A 24,210-nucleotide genomic window follows, 5' to 3' on the forward strand; every position below is an offset into this window, starting at 1 on the left:
TATACAGTCAAAAAGGGTATTTCATATGGGCAATTTATTAGGCTGAAATGGAACAATACCACTGAGGAATTTTACCATAAGCAAGCGGTCGAGCTAGAAAGCAAGATTAAAACAGAGATCACACCCAGGAACACTGATCAAAAAAAAAAATAGACAGAGAGAAAAAGAGACCGGATCTCATACAGCCGAAACCAAGACACAAACAAGAAAAACGATTCACATTTGTGTTTGAAAACTCACCTATGAATCGAGTCATAGAGACAGCGATTAGAAGCAATTGGTATGTGATAGAGGCAGATGAAGATTTAAGAAACATCGCTAACAGAAAACCTCTGGTCACTTACAAGCAAAATAAAATGATAGGGGACAATGTAAAAAGGAAAGAACAGAAAAACTATAAAACAACATGGTTGGGTGATCTTATACCAAAAAGGAATTTTAGCTGCAAGAATTGAAACTTCTGTAAATATAATATGGCAACTAGAAATCTGAGAATAGGTCCTATTTTTCATACAATTAATTATCTAATTACATGCCGGTCAAAAAATGTAGTATATGCTCTGTTCTGTCCATGCGGTTTCTTTTACGCAGGAAAAACGAGACATCAATTATTTGTTCGAATAAGAGGGCATTTTTACTCCATTCGCACGGGTAAGAATGGAGTTCCTCGTTTAATGTCTCACATAAGGGAAAAGCATGGTAATAACCCTGAAGTCCTGCAATTTGCGGGACTAGAAAAAGTTGAAGCTAAAGCAGGGGAACGTACAGACCTCAGACTTCTTCAAAGGGAAACGCAATGGATCATTCGATCCAATGCTACGGGCCCTTTAGGGTTAAATGATCGCACAGACCTAGCAGTATGCTTTTGACTTTAGGTAACACCCATCTGAGACATCACATGTGTGTGTATAATCACAGGTGAATAGTTACCTGGTATACCTACTTGTATATCTGTAGCACAGTTTCAGAGAAGGTTGTATGGCCGGAGGAAGCACTTGCTAAGTGCAAAACGGAGCTTGTTGCCTTTTTGTACCTCCTGCTTCTTCAACCCTCTCCCCCATTGAATATGTGAGTATATTTGGCCAGCTTTCTTTCTTCTTATGAACATATTAAAAAAAAAGGGCCTCCATGGAATATCCCTTTAATTCTTAAGAATATATATATATATATATATATATATATATATATATATATATATATATTTTTTTTTTTTTCAAATTTTTTTCATTTAAACATTCAAAGAGCCATAACATTTACTACTTCATTCACATCAATTTAGCCATAGGAGGGACTGAGGGACAATGTTTTTGCATTAAGAGTTGCATTTTTCAATGGACCATTTAAAATAACTTTCTGTAACATTTACCTGGTTATATTTTATTAATTCTTCAATCTTTTTTTATCTTAATTTTTTTTTTCTGTAGCTTTGCATAATAAATACTTTTTCTTTGGAAAAAAATATTTTTTTTTTCCGTTGCCACAGAGCTCTAACATTTAATCCATGTGATTATTTTATGGGGGGATAATTATAACTGACTCCTTTTTATGAGTATATATATATATTTATTTTTATGGAAAATAGACAGATCCGGCTCAGTTTTTCTCCAATGCAGTAGAAAAATGCTGGAGAGAGACTAATGACTGAATCTGAATGGTACTGTTCAGATTTATCCTGCACCTCAATCAGGACGCTGGATTGCCAGAAGGTGGAAAACGTCTTGAAGCATTTCGCCACCCGACATGTAGAAATAACTGAACCCATAGACCACTGATGCAATTCAGTTGCGGCATCAGATGATGTGGACAGTCACTGGGCCAGATTGCCTGGTATATGTAATAATGCCCTATTACTATGTGTCATGCAGTATAGACATAGTATTCCAAAGCATTACTGCTTTACTTTAATGTTGGCATCCCATTAGGCCATAGCCTACAGGGCAAATACCAATAGCAGACTTTTGCTTTTGTTAGTTATCCGGCTGTCATGGTAACCAACAGCACCCTGCAATTGCCAGACAAAGGAAGCACCCCCATCTGCCAAATGCTTAAGATATTTCAGTTGCTATTGACCAGAGCAATTAAGGAGTTAAGCTCTGATCCCAACACTTGAAGCAGGAGCCCGGCTGTGTATTACTGAGGATGCACTGGGCAGTACCCACAAGATCATCATCAAGAATACATGTGCCAGGATACAGAAACTACACCCACTCACAAGATCGATATTAATCATCAGTCACTAAGAGGTTAAAGGAGTTTCATTGTCCATATGTTACTTAAATTAAATTTTATCCAGTATTGAGCATTCTAGCTCTAGACGTCAATCTCTTTCTCCATTACTTTCATTTCCTGCTAGATTTAGCTGCATAATCCACATCCCTTCAATTTTATTGCCTTAACTGCTACTTTAACACATTTCACTTGCCTTCTTTTATACTGTATGTCTCCAGGTACATTCTCCTCTGGATGTTCAGAGCGATTTTATCTTGTCATGTGTTCAGACTTGAGAACATGACCTCAGGAGCTGTCATTAACCCAGGCCCCATCAAATTGAATGATTCACTTAGCGGTGCCCAGATCTTGTCTGTGTTTTTATTATCAGATGACACTCATGCTTTGATTTGGCTTAGTCTGTGTTACAGCTTCAGGGAACTAGAAAAGTTGCGGCTCGATATTGCATGAATGAAAAAGACTAAAAGGCAAGGGGTTTTGAGAATTGTATTTTTGCAACATACTATGTGGGGAGAAGGCGAACACTAGGGCTACAGACGATAAAAGCTTCTACAACCAGTCTGCCTCATATGTCCCATCTTAGAAAACAAACATCTACTGAAGAACTCTCTATGTGTTACAGAATGCTGCAGGTCAATTTAAAGTATAAGAGTTTAGTAAATTTGAGGTTTTGAGAGCAAACTTCTATTGCACTTAATGCGAGTAGCCACAAAATATATTTTGTTCAACTCTTTCAAGACAGAAATTTGGCTGCAGACACATTTGTGTTTGGAAATTCAATTAATTGTCCAATTGGCATGAAAACGCAACATTGCATGGAAAAGTGGTCTTCTACAGGGGTGGTCTTTGCAAAACCTCTTTGCAGAATGCATGATGAACTAAAAATTGTCACACAACATCTGGTCTGGCTAAGGAGAAGGTCTTTTCCGAGAGATTCACAGCGTCGCATGGGGGAAGGGCAGCCTGTGTGCGCTTTGCCCTGCTACACCGGAGAAGGGAAGAACTCACCGTGGAAGCTGTGCCATATTCCCGTGCCTGCTTGCTTAAGGTACTGTACCCTTTCTAACCCCCCCCCCCGTTACCCCTTCTCAACCCTGTCCACCCCCATCACCCATGTCCACCCCCTGTCACCCATGTTCACCCGCCCTGTCCACCTCCCAGTCTACCCCTGTCACCCATGTCCACCCCCCTATTCACCCCTCTGCCTCTTTGTCACCCCTAACACCACTCTTTTATCTCCCTTGTCATCCTTGTCCATACCCCCTGCCACCCCTGTACAACCCCCTCCCCGTCTCCCATATCCACCCCCTGCCTCCCATGTCCACCCTCCTCTCATCCATGTCCACCTTAGCCATCCCTTTGTCACCCCTGTCCATCCCCTGTCTGTCACCCATGTTCAACCCCTTTGTCCAGCCCTTGGACCCCCCCCCCCCCCAGTCTACCCCTCTGTCACCCATGTCCACCCCCTGTTCAACCATCTGTCCCTTTGTCATCCCTATTACTACCACAGCAAAAAAAAAAAAAATAAGGCGGAAATAGCTATATAATGAATATTTATATCAACATGTGCATAATAGCATAAAGACCTACTGTGTACTCCTTCACAAAACTAACTAATAAGGAACAAGATTGGAGACACTTGTTGCAAAAATAAAATACTATTTTATTGGTATACATTAAAATCTGTTTTAAAAGTATATATGTATATAAGGGGAATGCAAAAATTTCAACCAAATGGAGAGTGATTAGGCGTCACTCCAGTACAGACCCACATTAATGAATATGAACATGTATTGGTAAGTATCCATATGTGTAGATGCTCTATGCACTATGGGAACTATGGATTCCTCCCATCAATAGTATACAATTAGGCTCACACATGGATGCACATACATACCCAATAAAAGAAACAGTGTTAAATATGGAGGTCTGCTCCAGCAGACCTCCATATTTACCACTGTTTCTTTTATTGGGTATGTATGTTCATCCATGTGTGAGCCTAATTGTATACTATTGATGGGACGAATCAATGGTTCCCATAGTGCATAGAGCATCTACACATATGCAGCAAAGAAAAACCGGCATCCTGCACTCACCGTCCAGATATTGAGATTTTGGCTCCCATCTCGGGCTGCTCAATCCGGCAAGGAAGACAAGAGTGGCGTGGGGTGCTCAGAGGCGACTGCCGGCGGTTTCACGCATACAGGTGCGCTTCTTCCGGCCTCCTGGAGGCACAGGCTAGCACAGGCTTCCAGTATCCGTAGTTTCAGGTGCTGCACATCTCGTATCTTCACAGCATAGACAATTGCCTTCAGATGACCCCAAAGATAAAAGTCTAAGGGGGTCAGATCGGGTGACCTTGGGGGCCATTCAACTGGCCCACGACGACCAATCCACTTTCCAGGAAACTGTTCATCTAGAAATGCTCGGACCTGACACCCATAATGTGGTGGTCACCATCTTGCTGGAAAAACTCAGGGAACGTGCCATCTTCAGTGCATAAAGAGGGAAACACATCATCATGTAGCTATTTCACATATCCAGTGGCCTTGAGGTTTCCATGAAGATGAAGAATGGCCCCACTATCTTTGTACCCCATATACCACACCATACCATCAATGTTTGTGTTCCAACAGTCTCGGAGGGATCTATGCAATGTGGGTTAGTGTCAGATGGTGGTTTTGTTTGTTAACTTCACCATTCACATAAAAGTTTGCCTCATCACTGAAGAAAATCTTCTGCATAAACTGAGGGTCCTGTTTAAATTTTTGTTTTGCCCATTCTGCAAATTCAGTGCGCCGATCTGGGTCATCCTCGTTGACATGCTGCAGTAATTGGAGTTTGTAAGGGTGCCATTTGTGAGTAGCTAATATCTGCCGAAGGGATATTGGACTAATGCCACTCTCCAGTGACATGCGGTGAGTGCTACGCTGTGGCCTCTTGCTGAATGAAGCTAGGACAGCCACTTATGTTTCTTCATTAGTGACAGATTTCATGTGTTCACATTTTGGCAAATCCAACACTGAACCAGTTTCCCAAAACTTAGCAAGCAGTTTGCTAACTGTAGCATGGGAGATGGGTGGTCTCGTAGGGTGTCTTGCATTGAAATCTGCTGCAATGACCCGGTTACTGCGTTCACCAGACATCAACACAATTTCTATCCTCTCCACACGTGTTAACCTCGACGACATGTCAATGGCTGTAAACAAAGAGAAACTTGTAAATAACTCATGAAAGAATAAAGTTACGTTAAAACCAAGCACGCCAGTGTTTTTCTTGTGAAATTCCCAATAAGTTTGATGTGTCACATGACCCTCTTCCTATTGAAAAAACAAAAGTTAGATTCAAAATGGCCAACTTCAAAATGGCCGCCATGGTCACCACCCATCTTGAAAAGTTTCCCCTCTCACATATACTAATGTGCCACAAACAGCAAGTTAATATCACCAACCATTCCCCCTTTATTAAGGTGTATCCATATAAATGACCCACCCTGTATATCTATCTATTCATTCATGTATCAGGCTGCCTGATACTATCCTTGAGGGGTTGGTAATCTTTTTTCCCTTTTTTTTTTTTTTTTTTTTAAATTTGTATACAATTCACCAGGTCATAATTAATTTTTCATAATTAATATTTGTATGACCATAATTCATAATTGAGTTATTACCGCACGACAATGTAAACTCCTCTGCACCCCTCTGCCACTCATGTACACTCTTCTACACCCATCTGTCACCCATGTACACCTCTCTACTCCCTTCTGTCACCCATGTACACCCCTCTACACCTCTGTTACCCATGTACACTCCTCTAAACCCCTCTGTCACCCATGTACACCTCTCTACTCCCTTCTGTCACCCATGTACACCCCTCTACACCCCTCTGTTACCCATGTACACTCCTCTACACCCCTCTGTCACCCATGTACACCCCTCTACACCCCTCTGTTACCCATGTACACTCCTCTACACCCCTCTGTCACCCATGTACACTCCTCTACACCCCTCTGTCACCCGTGTACACCTCTCTACTCCCTTCTGTCACCCATGTACACCCCTCCACACCCCTCTGTTACCCATGTACACCCCTCTACACCCCTCTGTCACCCATGTACACTCCTCTACACCCCTCTGTCACCCATGTACACCTCTCTACTCCCTTCTGTCACCCATGTACACCCCTCTACACCCCTCTGTTACCCATGTACACTCCTCTACACCCCTCTGTCACCCATGTACACCCCTCTACACCCCTCTGTTACCCATGTACACTCCTCTACACCCCCAAAACCCCTCTGTCACCCATTTACTCCCCTCTATCACCCCCAAAACCCCTCTGTCACCCCTATACCCCCTGTCACCCATGTACACTGCTCTACACCCCTCTGTCACCCATGTACACTCCTCTAAACACCTGTCGCCCATGTACACTTTTCTACACCCCTCTGTTACCCCTTTACACTTATGTGCCCCTGTATTCCTCTTCACTTGTAAAAGGGGAATCTGGAGGCTGATGCTGGAAAAGTGTAGAGCCTAATAGGTTTGTTTTGCAGGTTTAACGGTGAGGAATTGTGGCTGGAAAAATCATCATGATGGCCCAGACCAGATGGAGAAGAAAAGGGAATAACGGTGATTAGAGAAGATGTCATTTGTGAGTTGCTGTATAAAGCAGCACTGTAATCTACATAGCCACAGAGAAATAGATATTGTGCATTGATGCTTTTTTATTTTTCCCTTTTTGCTCGCCAACTTTGGTAGGGGTGCCCTGAGCCAAAAAAAATGGCAAGAATGGACTTCTAGGTGTGATGGGATTCAATGGCGCTGAACAGGAGCAGACACATCAGGTGGGACGGAGAATGGCTTTATTAAAACAATGCAACGCGTTTCACCGCAGGTGCGGCTTCATCAGGTAAAGCCGCAACTGCGGTGAAATGCGTTGCATTGTTTTAATAAAGCCATTCTCCGTCCCACCTGATGTGTCTGCTCCTGTTCAGCGCCATTGAATCCCATCACACCTAGAAGTCCCTTCTTGCCATTGTCCTGCTCGGATGGGAAGGCTGCAGACTGGACCTGTCTCTCACCCACTCTGACCACTGTTGTGTGTGAGCTTACACAACCGCTTATGGTAAGGACATTTCCCATTGTATTTGTGGACCCCTTACCTTGTGGTATTACGCTATGGAGCGCTCTTCTTTCCCTTTTTAGCTGAGCCAGAAAAAAGGTTGGGAAACACTGGGTAAAACTATAATACCATGTTAGTTATTTCTGATCCTACTGAATGACAATCCAGGGAAGTCGGTTCTAATTCAAGGTGTCTGTTCTTAAACAAAATGGAATATTTAATATTACTAGTGAAAACATCATGCCTATTGTTTGAGCTTGAAGACCAGTTGTTCTAATTTGCTGGTGTTCTGGTGCCTTGAGAGAGGCAATCCATGTGCAAGTGAAAAACTCTGTGAAAAGGTTATAGTTCCAATTTGGTCTGATGCCCCTTTACTAATAGTAGCTGCAGAGCTGCCTCTGCAAGGTCTCACTGGGATCCCTGCGGTGTTGTGGTTGGGTGTTCTGCTCTAAGTGAATAATTTCACTTGACATATTTCAGAATATATTATACCATGTTTTACAATATTTGAAACTATTGTAACTGTGATGTACCAGGTAAGAATGGGAACATTAAGGGTTAACCTAGAAACATTGCTTAGAACCTTCTAGAAAGGAGAAAAGAGTTTTCCCTGGCCCAGCTTGTCTACTGAAAGGGGGAGAAGTTGTTATTGCTTTAAGACATCCTCTCAGAGGAGAGAAGGCCTAGAGCAGCCTCTCTGCTGAGGAGATGTCAAAGGAGAATAGCTAAGGACAGGTTAGGATGAATCCTAACCTAAGAACCCAGATTAAAAAGAACCCATCATCAGGTTTTGGTGACTTCTTCCTGGGATGATAAGAAAGAAGATTTTAACATACATAATGTGTCGTCACCACCCCCAGGAAGACATTCCTGCTGGCAGGGATGGTAAGGATATATAGTTTAAAAGTGTCTCCCGCCATCCTCGTAAGTAGTCTCCTGGGCGGGGATCTATACTCCCCTAATCCCGCTGCTTCAGCTGTAATCATGCTCCCTCAGCGTAGTTGACAGCTCGGGCACGACCTAGGTCATCGTTCTGCTCCTTCTGCTCAGGGAGCAGAGCAGTGACGAGGGCTGTCAATCACGTTAGGGGCATGATTACAGACGGAGAAGGCGGGACTTGGTGAGTATAGCTCCCTACCCAGTGGGGAGACTTTTAAACTATATATGCTGACCATCTCGGCCAGCAAGAATGTCTCCTGGGGATGGTGAGGAATGTTACCATATATAACGTGTTGTCATGTGTTATATTTGGTAAAATCTGATGACAGGTTCCCCTTTAACAGCAGCTCGAGCCAATGCTTGTACTGCCAAGGTTTCTACCCAAGGCATTTTCTTGCCACTAGCAAAGTAAGAAGTCTTCAGATCTGCAACCAGCCATTTGGAATTGAAGTGCAAGTGAGACAAGTGGATGTGTTTTCCTACCTCTTAGCTCTACCGTGAGTCAGTTACTACCTGTTACAAGAAGAAAGCCAAATGACTAGTGACAGGAGCTAGACTAAAGAAAGACCAGCTCTAAAAAGACACCTTGGATAAACCTGCTCCAGTCTAAAGTCATGTCCGATCTTTTAATGCCTCCACTTTGGAGGAAGAATCTACTCCCTGTCACTATACCAGTTTATGGATAAGCCATTTACCCACTGGGATCATTGAGATCAAGACTTTGACCAGCATGTCAACTGCAAGCCTCAGTCATCCCAGAGGTCTTCAACCTTTGGACCATATGCAAGCTCTCTGGGATGTGATACCTCTACAGTAGCTATATGTACCTGTAACTGATAATGAAAAGACAACTGCAAGAGTATACAGTACAGTATACAAAAATTGTAAAAAAAAAAAAAAAGATTTTGAGAGAAAAAAATATTTCTTTTTTTTTATTGCAGGAAGTAAAACCAACACATTCTACCTCAATTTATAGAAGGATAGAAGAAATCTACATTCAATGCCATTTAATGTTTTCTTCAACCATTGTTCCCTACTGCATTATATATGTTAACTGAAATAGATGAAGGTTATAGACTTGAACATGTTCCCAGTAGCTTTCATGTTTTATAGCAATATCAGAGATTTAGCTTCATTAACCCTTCTAGATAAAGCTAGATATGTTAACTCCATAAATACATACAGCAATAGCAAATATTCTGACTTTTATTTAGTAATTTAACAAAATTAAACATGATAATAATTGGTGTTTGGCAAACCAAACCCATAAAACATGGGTTTAGGAAGTTTTTCGCTTTGGTGCTAAGGTGAACATTGTTTGATTTGCTTTTTCTAAAGCAGTGAGTATCTTCAGTAAGCTGAGGATGTTTAATGCAGTACGAGGTTTCCCAGGCAGAGAGCAGAGGACTTTTTTGGCTGTACACTAAAAACCTAATAAGGAGAGCTGGAGAAGTAAGTATGGTTGTTTTTTTCTTATTTTGTTATACTGGAAGTAGGCCAGGACTACTTCAGAACGAATAAGATAAGAAAAAAAATGGATTCATTTATTTATCTATTTATTTATTTAGTTGCACACATTTAGAGTTCTGTTACATTTAGCTTAGTAACTTTTGTTAATAGGGGATAATTCTCTGATCACGGTTGGGGGGAGGGGTTTGAGGGTGACCGCTGGGACCTCCAGTGATGTCCTGCCTGGCGCCCCAGCTCACCACATTCACAGAGCAACAAGCGCTGCCTGCATGGAGCGGTGTCGACCATATTATGGAGCAGTGGTTTTAACGCTCCCTTCATGCACTGTAACTGTGCAATTTCATAAAATTGCAAAGAGGGGTCGTGCCGAAAACTGCTCCATGATATGGTCGACCACTGCTGCTCCAAACCAGTGTTTTGAAAACAAATCTTGAGAACAATGGGGCATCATGCAGGAGATCAAGGGGGTCTGACTACCAAAATCCCCTGCACAGGTGTCATACGGTAATGACATCCTTACCATGGATTTGTGCTTGTGTTGGTAATAAATGACATTGTCCTGTGTCCCCAATCATGATTCGGGCTTGTTTTGGGGAATTGGCTACTTCCTGTTTCTGTGGCCTTCCTCAGACTAAAATTCTCTTAGTGGGAAGTGACTTATTTCCTTCCCACCCACTGCAGCACAGCCCAGCACAACCTGACACACAAGCTTGAATCTGTGTAATGATGTATGCACGCACATGTACGCCGGTAATGTCCCCAGCATCATCAGGGGGCTGACTTCACATGCAACATATAAAGCAGCCAAGCCCCCTTTCAGCACCTGACTTGTGATGTATTGTCTCGAGCCACAAACTGGGAAAGCACTCGGAGACAGCACTCATTTTGTAGGAAATTTAATATCATTCTATAAACACAGGTAAGCAAAGTATATTAGTAACTAGAATAACTTTTCTGCCCCAGTTTCACATTTAGTGAACCAAAAATTGCAGAATATTCCTTTAAGTACTAGAGTTCTCCTTACCATATCCCTTTAAAACTGTCAAGTTAAATTCCATCTCCCAAATAGTGAATCTGTTTATAGTTCCTCACATAGGTGAGTCCTTCCCTCACATTATATATACAGTATCTCACATAGGTGAGTCCTTCCCTCGCATTATATATGCAGTATCTCCCATAAGTGAGTCCATCCCTCACATTATATATACAGTATCTCCCATAAGTGAGTCCATCCCTCACATTATATATGCAGTATCTCCCATAAGTGAGTCCACCCCTCACATTATATATACAGTATCTCCCATAAGTGAGTCCACCCCTCACATTATATACAGTATATCCCATAAGTGAGTCCACCCCTCACATTATATATACAGTATCTCCCATAAGTGACTCCACCCCTCACATTATATATACAGTATCTCCCATAAGTGAGTCCACCCCTCACATTATATACAGTATCTCCCATAAGTGAGTCCACCCCTCACATTATATATATAGTATCTCCCATAAGTGAGTCCACCCCTCACATTATATACAGTATCTCCCATAAGTGAGTCCACCCCTCACATTATATATACAGTATCTCCCATAAGTAAGTCAATCCTTCACATTATATATGCAGTATTTCACATAGGTGAGTCCACCCCTCACATTATATACAGTATCTCCCATAAGTGAGTCCACCCCTAACATTATATACAGTATATCCCATAAGTGAGTCCACCCCTCACATTATATATACAGTATATCCCATTAGTGAGTCCACCCCTCACATTATATATACAGTATCTCCTATAAGTGAGTCCACCCCTCACATTATATATACAGTATCTCCCATAAGTGAGTCCACCCCTTACATTATATACAGTATCTCCCATAAGTGAGTCCACCCCTCACATTATATACAGTATTTCCCATAAGTGAGTCCACCCCTCACATTATATATGCAGTATCTCACATAAGTAGTGTTGAGCGGCATAGGCCATATTCGAATTTGCGAATATTCGCGAATATATGGCCGAATATTCGTCATATTCGCGAATATTTGCATATTCGTAATATTCTTGTTTTATTTTCGCATATGCGAATATTCGCGCGTGCGAAAATTGACATATGCGAAAATTTGCATATACAAAAATTTACATAAGCGAAAATTTGCATATGCGAAAATCCGCATATGCAAATTTTCGTATATGCGAAAATTCGCACACCAGTCTCACACAGTAGTATTAGAGGCTTCTTACACCACATAAACTGGAAGCAGAGAGGGATGATCACTGTGATGTGTACTGTGAAAAAAACAAAAAAAAAACGAATATTCGTAATTTCGAATATATAGCGCTATATTTGTGAATATTCGCAAATTCGCGAATATGCGATATTCGCGAATAAAATTCGAATTGCGAATATTCGCGAGCAACACTACACATAAGTAAGTCAATCCTTCACATTTTTGTAAATATTTTCTATCTTTTCATGTGACAACACTGGAGAAATGACCCTCTACTACAATGTAAAGTAGTGAGTGCACAACCTGTATAAGTGTGTAATGTTGTGTCCCCTCAGAATAACTCAACACACCACCAATAATGTCTAAACCTTGGCAACAAAAGGAAGTACAACAAATTGGCCCCAATGATCTATAAATATTCAGTACTATTACTTTTGATTGTATTGATGAATATTTGTTTTTATACTGTTCTGAAAGGTCTATTACTACATACATATATCTTACATGAAGCAAGCCATAAAGGATTGTACTGTTGACACTTCCTTAAATTAGAAAAGTGCGCAAAGGCCTCATGAGTATAAATACCCATGTGTCTTAGTATACACATCTAATGCAGCCTGGAACTGTGAATCTATGTTAAGTTGTCAGAGTTGTTACCTTCTGGCTCAGTACTACATCACATTTTTAATAATATCTTTCTCAGAAGATAATGTCTTTTCTCAGAAGGCATCACATTGATTACTTGCCTTAGAAGATACAAGGCTTTTCAAATTCATTTAGAGTACTCCAGTGGAAAACAAATGTTTTCAAATCAACTGTTGCCAGAAAGTTATACAGATTTGTAAATTACTTCTATTTTAAAATTGAAATCCTTCCAGTACTTATCAGCTGCTTTATGCTCCAGAGGAATTTGTGTAGTCCTTTCTAGTCAGACCGCAGTGCTCTCTGCTGACACCTCTGTCCATATCGGGGACTGTCCGGAGTAGAAGCAAATCACCACAGCAAACCTCTCCTGCTCTGTAATATAAAATAATATAAAATAGGCTTATTCTTTTGAAGGTAATAAGCTATGTAATTCTTCTCCAATTTTTCATAGATAACATACATAAAGCAATGGATGAGGATATGATCATCTATTTATGTCACCACAGTCAATGAAGACAGGAGATTTTTAGAATTTTGAGTCATGTTGTTACATAAATTGTATTTGAGACAAAAACCAAGATATGAGATGAGATACCATATATACTCAAGCATTAGCCATTCCAAATATAAGCTGAGGCCCCTAATTTCACCCCAAAAACCTAGGAAAGCCTATTGACTCAAGTATAAGCCTAGGGTGGGAAATACATCATCCCTCCCATCATCATCCCCCCCCCCCCCCCCCCGGTCATCATCCAGCCCTCCTCTGTCATCATCCAGACCCCCCCCCCTCATCCCTCCTGTCATCATTCAGACCACCCTCATCCCCCCATCATACAGATCCCTCTTGCCCCCATATCATTATCTAGATCCAGGTAAAATATAGTATAATCACTCCTCAAAGATTTCACCTACAAAAGGTGCATCATGATAATTCAAGAATTGCAAAATGTATTATAAATTTAGATTTATTTGAAATGACAATGTAAAAAATATACAAAAAATATATAAAAAAATTTATAGTTAGTACGGTCGAAAAAAGACATATGTCCATCAACTTCAACCAGGGAATTGAAGGGTAGGGGTGTGGCGCGATATTGGGAAAGGGATGGGATTTTATATTTCTTCATAAGCATTAATGTTATTTTGTTCCAGGAATGTATCTAATCCTGTTTTAAAGCTATTCATTTTTCCTGCTGTGACCAGTTCCTGAGGTAGACTGTTCAATAAGTTCACAGTCCTCACGGTAAAGAAGGCGTGTCGCCCCTTGAGACTAAACTTTTTCTTCTCCAGACGGAGGGAGTGCCCCCTCGTCCTTTGGGGGGGTTTAACCTGGAACAGTTTTTCTCCATATTTTTTGTATGGGCCATTAATATACTTATATACGTTTATCATATCCCGCCTTAAACGTCTCTTCTCAAGACTAAACAATTGTAACTCCTTTAATCGCTCCTCATAGCTAAGATGTTCCATGCCCCATATTAGTTTAGTCGCGCGTCTCTGCACCCTTTCCAGCTCCACAGTGTCCCTTTTATGAACAGGTGACCAAAACTGAACAGCATATTCCAGGTGAGGCCGTACCATTGCTTTATTGCATTCTTGAATTATCATTATGCACCTTTTGTAGGTGAAATCTTTGAGGAGTGATTATACTATATTTTACCTGGATATTATTTTGGCCGGTGGGTTCCGGTACTTAATCACACTATCCTCAGATTTTTGGTTGTGAACTGCACCAATTTTTTAGTTTTCATTATCTAGATCCCCCTCATACCCCCTGTCATCATCCAGACCCCCCTCTCTTGTTCTCTACTCACCTCCCCAGTTGCAGCTCTGTCAGTTGCAGCCGTCCAACGTCGCTGCAGGGACCGTCCGACTACTAGTGGGGAGGGTGAGCCGGTTCCGGCCATCCATCTTGACCGAGAGGCCCTCTTCTCCACTGTGGGCTGGCCCCGAACTAGTGAAGCTGCATTGATGCCGCCGCGTAGAGACGCCCCTGACGTCACGGACATCTGCTGCACACGGACGTCCCTGCACGGCAGCGTCAATGCAGCATAACTAGTCCAGGGCTGGGACGGAGCGGAGAAGAGGGCCTCCTGGTCAAGATGGACGGACCGGCTCACCCTCCCCACTGGAAGTCGGATGGTCCCTGCAGCATAGATGGGCGACGATGGCCCTCGCCACCCCCACTGGTATGCTTGCAATTTTGTTTTTCCCATCACTCGGTTATAAGCCGAGGGGGATGTTTTTGGCAAAAAAAAATGGTGCTGAAAAATTCGGCTTATACTCGAGTATATACGGTAAGTGCACAAGAGTAGTATTTTATTGAATTAGAAAAATGTTTCTTTTACTTAGACAGACAGCTGCCGGATACGAGTGTCAATCAACTATGTACTGTAAAAGTAAATTTGCACTAATTAGAATGATTCTTTACGGTCACATGGCCCAATCGTTGGATCATTCATGGAGATTCGGCAGTACCTCCTGTTCACACAGGAAGATGTGATACCCAACTAAAGAAGATACCTAGGCCTGTACAAATGAGTATTTGCTTGTTTGTCAGATGATCACTGGGCCTTTTACACAAAGTCATAATAATCATCAATCTTTGGCGCTGTTGTTGGCTATCTTTACTACTCCCATAGACAATGAATGGAGCAGTGGTCAAATCTGTACACTACCAGTGGTCGGACCTCCCGTGTTCAGTCACTGTGGGTGAGAAATAAATATCTATGGCGGCAGACCCCTCTTTGACCCCCCTAGACATCTTTTCCCCTATCCAAAGGAGCCCCGCGATCTCAGATGCAGCACCCTAGACATCCGGTGTACGGAGCGAACTTCGATGTGGGGAGGAGGTTTGTGACATCACGGCCACACCCCCTCAATGCAAGTCTATGGGAGGAGGCATGACAGCCATCACGCCCCCTCCCATAGACTTTCATTGAGGGGGCGTGGCCTTGACATCACAATACTCCGGTGCTGCACCCGACACTCTAAACAAATCCTGGGTGCAGCAGGGAGATCGTGGGATATCCTTTGGATAGGGGATAAGATGTCTAGGGGAGGAGTACCCCTTTAAGGATTTATCCTCTGCATTTTAAAAGTTAATACAGAAGTATATTTGGCAGTTATGCGGAAATTGTCAACATTTTGGATAATGAATAGAATATACCACAAAGTATAAGACTTTAACGTCAATATTATTCATATGTAAAATCAGCATAAAATGTTACATTTTTAGTTCTGAGGAAACTGTAGGCAATTTCAAAAGGTGGTGGATAAGAATGTGGAAACTTTCACTTCGTAATGAATACTTTATATTTCTTGACTTTTTCTCTGAGAGAGAAATGTGTGAACCTGCTTCGTGAATCATGGGTCACTCAATATGTTCCATTAAAGTTGACTTTCTATGCCTAATTACCAGGATGGTACAGATACGGTCTATTAGTCTCAATACCTAAGGGCACTGTGGGCAAATTCGACAACTTGAGACTCTTTATTATGCTTTATGTCAGGTCCCATAGGTACTGTGCAAAGATATTCTCCTAATACATGCTTATGCATTTCAGAAGACCGTTATAATAGGTATTAATGTCATGTCTACTCAGTTTTCCACTGTAAAAGCGCACATTAACATGGGAAAAAGTATTTTCATCAGGCATTTATATTAATTATGTATTTTTTCAGTCATGTCTGCTTCAACTTTACACTTTAAAAGCTCATGTTAATACAGAGGTCCCTTAAGTTACAATATTAATTGGTTCCAGGACGGCCATTGTATGTTGAGCCCATAATTTTATGGAAACCTGGTAATTGGTTCTGAAGCCCAAAAATTTGATCCAAAAATGGGAAAAAGTAAGGAATAAAGAAAAATAACTAATACAAATAAAGCAAGTCCTTATATATAAGGGAACGAAAGAGCAGCTGGAAGCTTTAAATCACTGTCTATGCAGTAGCCAAGAGAGGGAGAAAAGCGCTGATAGTGCAGTTAATCCCAGATGATATGGGATGTTAGTTAAGATGTAGGTAAATGATGCTCACCTTAATGTGTTTTCAGGCAGGCACAACACTGATTAGCGCTTGTGAAAATGTTCCAATGTCGAGAGGCAGCCGTCCGTCAGTCCTGCTGAGGCAGCGGTGCAGATGCAGAAGGGAATAGCTAGAAAGAGGGCAGCCTGGCGGCCCAGCAGCGGGACCCCCACGATCAGACATCTTTTCCCATATCCTTTGGATAGGGTGGAGTATCCCTTTAATGCTGATCATGGTGTCTAAAGTGAAACTGAGAATCTCCGGTAACTCAGAGGGGCTCACAGAACCCCCACAACATGATTGTGGGGGTTCTAAGAGCTAAAACGGCAAAGGAGGGTCCCCTTTCTGGCCTCCTGCCGCCCAATCGCTGATTCAATGATGTAGCCTGGCTTAGCCGGGCTATATCAGTGGATCACCGATCACACATAGCATAGGCATAGCATAATACAGTAAAGGCAATATCAAACACCAAAAGTACAGATTATTTATCATATCATATATCAGAAACAAAATGGTAAAAAGTGATCAAAAAGTCACATCAAAGCAAAAATACAGATACAGATGAAAACTTCAAAATAAAAAAGTTATGGATTTTAAAAAGAGACGAGGAAAAAACAAAAATTTCAAAAATGAAAATTGGTCTGGTCCTTATGGTCAAAATGGGCTTCGTTCTTAAAGGGGTACTCCGGTGGAAAACATTTTTTTTTAACTGGTGCCAGAGCAGGAGATTATTGCTTTGGAGATGTGCCCCTACTCTTAAGGTTCCTGACAGGAACAGTGGTGTCAGCAGAGAGCACTGTGGTCCAACTGAAAAGAGCTACTCAACTTCCTCTGGAGCATATAGCATCTGATAAGTACAGGAAGGATTAAGGATGTTTAAATAGAAGCAATTTACAAATCTGTTTAGCTTTCTGGCACTAGTTGATTTGAAAAAAAATTGTTTTCTAACGGTGTACCCCTTTAAGGGGCTAACACACCAGATAATCTTTATTCTGTTTTTTGGGCTTTTTTTTTTGCTAACTCCAGGGTATTTTCATGTATCTTTTACTAAGCTTATTTGCATAAAAGCCAAGACTGGTGGAGTGCAACAGTTCTTGGCTCACCTTTCAATTTGCTATTAGCTGTTGGAGGATATCACACAAGGAATCGTCTCTTGTTCTTTTATTGCATGATCCCTTGTTTGTAAGTGTGAGGCCACTTTCCTCCCTCCCACCCATTGAAACACACCTGGGATCCCTTTCAAGCAATAGACCAGTGTTTTCTGACCAGCGTGCCTCCAGCTGTTGCAAAACTAAAAAATGTAATGTCTCAGGCCGCACTACAACCTTAAAAGGGTATTCCAGGATATTTATTTTTGACTATGTAACAAAGGCTGTAATATTAGTAACATAGTGTCTGTACCTGTGTTTGATGGATGGTCTCACAAGTCTGATGTGATCTTTGCCCCGATGTTTATTTTTAGCAGCATACAAAATTAGTGTTGTCTCAGGTTTTCCCAGGTTGTAGTGCGGTCCGAGATATTACATTGCTAGTCAGGTGTTGAAAGAAGCCTGTCTGCTTCAATAGGTGGAGCAATTGCTGGGTGGGAAATAGATCATTCTCTACATGGCTGCAGGGAATTGTAGCACAGGTGTGCAGCAAAGGGTGGGCTGACCCATGTGTGAGAGGGAGAAATGTGACCTCACGCTTACAAACAAGGAATCCTGGGACTTGTAGTTGGAGGGAGGGAGGGAACTCCAACAACAAATAGCCATTTAACAAAAATAAAGTGGCAGTGTCTGGCAGGTACCGTATTTTTCGCCATATAAGACGCACTTTTTCTTCCCCAAAACTGGGGTGAAAAAGTCGGTGCGTCTTATACGGCAAATACACCCCTATCGCGGCGTTCCCTGCGGCCATCAACGGCCGGGACCCGCGGCTAATACAGGACATCATCGATCGCAATGATGCCCTGTATTAACCATTCAGAAGCGGCGATCAAAGCTGACCGCCGCGCCTGAAGGGAAAGTGACACTTACCCGGCTGTTAAGTCGGGCTGTTCAGGACCACCTCGATTTCACCGCGGCGTCCCGAACAGCCCGACTGAATAGCCGGGTTAGTGCTTACAGGACACCGGGAGGGACCTTACCTGCCTCCTCGGTGTCTTCTCCGTTCAGGGATCCCCTGTATGGCTGGCGCTCTCCTTCCTCGTCATCACGTCATCGCGTACGTGCGTCGGCGTGCGTAATGACGTGATGGCGGCGACGGAGAGCGAGGATACCCAGCTGGCAGCAGAGACGTTCCGGAGCGACGGGGACACGGCGACAGCGATGGAGCGACATCCAGGGCAGCTGTGACGGGTCCGGAGCGGCGGGGACACGTGAGTATTACCTCCTATGCAGTGGTCTTCAATTCGCGGACCTCCAGATGTTGCAAAACTACAACTCCCAGCATGCCTGGACAGCCAACGGCTGTCCGGGCATGCTGGGTGTTGTAGTTTTGCAACATCTGGAGGTCCGCAGGTTGAAGACCACTATTGGGTTCAAAATCTTTAATTTTTTAGATTTTGCACCTAAAAATAGGGTGCGTCTTATACGCCGGTGCGTCCTATAGGGCGAAAAATACGGTAAGTACTAAAGTCACCTTATGGTGAATAACCCCTTTAAACAGATATCCTGCTGCGGGATCATGACTACATTTTCACCTTACTGTGAGGAGTATAAAATACGTGTAGCTGTGTAGATCAAGGTTAGGCCATAAGCATTAGTCAATACGTACATTGAATGCTTATTATCTGCAAAAGAAGAGTAAAAGTAGATCAGCAATTTGTCAGTATTGAATTATTATTAGAATTCTGTGGAAACATTCCCGATTGGTATGAGCAGCACTTAACTTATTGATCAACTGTAGCCATTTTACATAGAAGATCCTACAAGAGAAATAACAGGGGGGGGGGGGGGGGAACAATGAAATACATTGTAACATTATAAAAATATTCTAAACTCAAAACAAAATAGTTTGTCAATGTTTTAGGGATATGTCCTGGTGATTTCATGTTCCCATGTGTTCCCATAGATAGGCTCAGGGTTATAATACTAGTTATAACTAGTGTTGCTCGCAAATATTCGCAAATATAGCACTATATATTCGTAATTACAAATATTCTTTTTTTTTTTTTCTTCCATAGTACACATCACAGTGATCATCCCTCTCTGCTTCCAGCTTGTGTGGTGACTGTGTGAGACTGGCGTGCGAATTTTCGCATATGCAAAAATTAGCATATGCTAATTTTCGCATATGAAAATTTTTGCTTGCGCGAATTTTTCGCACGTGCGAAAATAACACGCAAATATTACGAATATGCGAATTTAAGGAATATGTGATGAATATTCGTCCATGTGTTCGTGAAATATCGCGAATTCGAATATGGCCTATGCCGCTCAACACTAGTTATAACAGTAACAAATCCCCTTGAGCTTGGACAGATGTTTCTGAACAAGTTATTATTTATTGAAGGGTAACAATTCCTTCTTGTATCTCTATGAGTTAACCATTTGTTATGGTCCATATTTCTTGTTCAAGTTACAATTCAGGGCATAGCTAAGGACTGTGATATGGTGTGTGACTGGAGTCCTAGATCTCCAGATATCTACCTACAATGGAAGGCTGTGACTAGAGATGAGCGAACTTACAGTAAATTTGATTTGATTCGGCGGTCGCTGACTTTTCCTGCATAAATTAGTTCAGCTTTCCAGTGCTCCGGTGGGCTGGTAAAGGTGGACTCTTTCCTAGGACTGTATCCACCTTTTCCAGCCCACCGGAGCACCTGAAAGCTGAACTCATTTATGCAGGATAAGTCATCAACTGCCGAGCCGAGAAGTTTGTGACGAATCGAATTTACTGTAAGTTCGCTCATCTCTAGCTGTGACATATACTATTGTATAGGCATACAGCGGGAAATGTGACCTGTCGGCTCCTATTATGAAAATTGTACATACTAGTCTACTATGCCATGTCATACCACAAAGGTAAGGTATATTGATGTACAGTGGTCCCTCGAGTTACAATATTAATTGGTTCCAGGACGACCATTGTTTGTTGAAACCATTGTATGTTGAGACCATGGGGGAGATTGATTAAAACTTGTGTAGAGGAAAAGTTGCCCAGTTGCCCATAGCAACCAATCAGATCCCTTCTTTCATTTTGAGAGGCCTATTCAGAAATGAAAGAAGCGATCTGATTGGTTGCTATGGGCAACTGGGCAACTTTTCCTCTGAACAGGTTTTGATAAATTTCCCCCCATAACTGGTAATTGGTAATTGGTTCTGAAGCCACCAAAATGTCATCCAAAAATAGGAAAAAGTGAGGATTAAAGAAAACTAAGTAGATAACTAATATAGATAAAGCAAATCCTTACATATAAAAGTAATAAAGATCTGCTGGGAGCTGTAATCACTGTCTATGTCAGTGTTTCCCAAGCAGGAAGCCTCCAGCTGTTTCAAAACTACAACTCCCAGCATGCCCGGACAGCCAACGGCTGTCCGGGCATGCTGGGAGTTGTAGTTTTGGAACAGCTGGAGGCACCCTGGTTGGGAAACAAGGGTTTATGTAGAGGACAGGAGCTTCTTCAGGGTCCTATACAGTACACACAGTGTCCCAAATGGAGCCGCCCTTACTTGGTGTCCAAAGGAGCAGCTAACCCTGGCACAGGTAAGGAGTAGTACAGAACTTGTAGTTCCTCCCTGTACTGTAGGGGGCGCTACCAGACACCAGTCAGTGCATACACTTCAGTAATAGAGGTGATTTACCAGTAAAATGCCAATTCTGATTGGTCAGTTCCTCCAGTTGGGACATGTTTCACACATCTGGACTTTCCATAGCATTGTATGTTGAGTCTGGTTTCAAGTTACAATGGTCCAGAAAAGACCATTGTATGTTGAAACTATTGTATGTTGAGGCCATTGTAAGTTGAGGGATCACTGTATATGATCAAACCTGAGGCAAAAATGATACTCTTTTGGTCTCTGTGCAGTAAGTGGAGTCCTATGGACAAATGTGACTTATATACCAGGAGCTTTTTCCAGTATTTATGCTGAATTTAGACTCTAAATGGGCCTTAGATATACTGATATGGATGCAAACTGAATACTTTCTAGATTTCGTTTACTGATGACGTCCCATACACTCTGCATTGAACTGCTGTAGCCAATTCCAGTACAGGTAGAAAAAAGTGTAGCAACTCACCGAACATCTTTCTTAAAGAGGTACTCCACTGGAAAACATTTTTTTAAATGAACTGGTGCCAGAAAGTGAAACATATTGGAAAATTACTTATATTAAAAAATCTTAATCCCTCCAGTACTGATTAGCTGCTATTTGCTCCACAGAAAGTTATTTTCTTTTTGAATTTCCTTTCTGTCTGACCACAGTGCTCTCTTGCTGACACCTCTGTACATTTTAGGAACTGTCCAGAGCAGGAGCAAATCCCCATGGCAAACCTATCCTGCTCTTGACAGTTCCTAAAATGGACAGAGGTGTCAGCAGACAGCACTGTGGTCAGACAGAAAGGAAATTCAAAAAGAAAAGAACTTCCTGTGGAGCATATAGCAGCTGATAAGTACTGGAAGGATTAAGATTTTTTTTAATAGAAGTAATTTTCAAATATATGTTTAACTTTCTGGCACCAGTTGATTTAAAAAAAATTCCAGTGGAGTACCCCTTTTCCAGTGGAGCACCCCTTAAAATGTTTTTTCTTAAATCAACATGTTCCAGAAAGTTAAACTGATTTGTAAATTAATCAGCTGCTGTATGCTCCACAGGAAGCTCTTTTCTTTTTTAATTTCTTTTCTGTCTGACCACAGCGCTCTCTGCTGACACCTCTGTCCATGTCAGGAACTGTCTAGAGCAGAAGCAAATCCCCATAGCAAACCTCTCCTGCTCTGGACAGTTCCTGATATGGACAAAAGTGTCAGCAGAGAGCACTGTTGTCAGACAGAAAAGAAATTAAAAAAGAACTTTCTTTGTAGTATACAGCAGCGGATAAGTACTGGAATGATTAATATTTTTAAATAGAAGTAATTTACAAATCTGTTTAACTTTCTGGTACCAGTTGATTTAAAAAAAAAAAAATGGAGTACCCCTTTAATGTTTATTCCAAAAAGAGGTGCAACAGTACAGGTTTTTGCGAGACTCCCTCACATGCCGTGGGCTGGGACACTCAGTACTCTCCACACGGCAGTGAGGTGACAGCTGTTTCACGCACTGATTGATCTGTAGAAGCGCAATAAGTGGGCAAAACAACTGTCAAATTACATTAATACATACTTTACAATTATATTATTTACTACCATTCTCAAGGTTAATTGACTACATTATTCAATCTAATTACATTTTGCTTCATTTAGGCTTCTTGTCTTGCTCATATTATAAATTAAAAATAATTTGTCACTATTTGTCAGCCTGGGAGCCCCATTGAGTAATTTACAAAGAAAGTTAAGTCTCCTGTTCTTAAATTGTCAGGTAGCATAATCACTTCTGGGTTGGACACTAGGGGGCAGATTAACTTTAGAAAAAGCATCAGAAATCTTCCTTAATATGTGTTTAAAAAAAACAACTGTCTCTCATTCTGTTCACTACATTTATTATATATTGTAGACACCTTTTCAGCCTCACAGGAAGGGGCATGGCTTTGAATAAAGGGGGAGTTGCTTCTGTAAAAAAGGGGACATGGTTTTAGTGTCTTGGAGTTTTAGAGGCAATAATAATTTGTGACTTTTAAAAAGTCAAAATTTGTTTGCAGACACCCCCTTCTCTTAAAGGGGTCCTCAGCTGCACACATCTTATTCCCTATCCAAAAGATAGGGGATAAGATGTTAGATTGCAAGGGTCCCACTGCTGAGGACCCCCACGATCTCCGGGCCGGCACCCCTGTCATTCGGGTCAAAGAGCGGACTTTGCTCCATGCCTGATGACTGGCGATGCAGGCCACCATGCCCCCTCTATTCAAGTCAATGGGAGGAGGACTGACAGCTCTGTACTAGCCATCACACCCCCTCCTATAAGCATGAATGGAGGGGGCGTGGTGTGACATCACGAATGCGGAAGCTGCAAGCTTCCATGTTCTAGACACCACAGCCACCAGCCAGGAAATGGTGGGGGTCCCCAGCGGCGGGACCCACGCGATCTAGCATCTTATCCCCTATCCTTTGGAGATGTATGCAGTGAAGTACCCCTTTAATGGGTGACATAGAAATGAAAAAGTATAAAAGTGCATTGAAATATTTACCAATTTCCTCATAGATTTCTCACATTTGATATATTAGCATAAGTGAAAAAGATGTGTGGTAGCCCATGGGGGGTGTATGGTAGTTGGGGTGTTGTTTCGATAAATGAGGGGTTAAGGTTGACCCTATAGTTCGTGACGCCAGGCTGAGGGCTAGTATGCTGAGGTAATTCTCCGGCCTATCGCCGCCCTTCCCAGTAACGATAGGTGCATATACAAAATGACTGAAGGTCCACAAGGTACTTGAACTTGAACAAACTTTACTGAAAAGGCTTGCGGTACA

The 24,210-nt window shown here is 41.9% G+C and overlaps 1 long non-coding RNA gene across 1 annotated transcript; it reads right to left on the reverse strand.

Moving 5' to 3' along the window:
* Positions 1–4,284: 4,284 nt before the first annotated feature.
* On the reverse strand, positions 4,285–20,754 carry LOC130272529 (uncharacterized). The gene is made up of 4 exons (XR_008843597.1): positions 20,667–20,754; positions 19,350–19,574; positions 12,877–13,012; positions 4,285–5,428 (listed from the first exon to the last, which is right to left on the reverse strand). It is a non-coding gene; the product is annotated as an uncharacterized LOC130272529 (long non-coding RNA).
* Between the last annotated feature and the right edge of the window lie 3,456 nt (positions 20,755–24,210).

The sequence above is a fragment of the Hyla sarda genome, chromosome 5 (assembly GCF_029499605.1).
Source record: "Hyla sarda isolate aHylSar1 chromosome 5, aHylSar1.hap1, whole genome shotgun sequence".
Classification (NCBI taxonomy): domain Eukaryota; kingdom Metazoa; phylum Chordata; class Amphibia; order Anura; family Hylidae; genus Hyla; species Hyla sarda.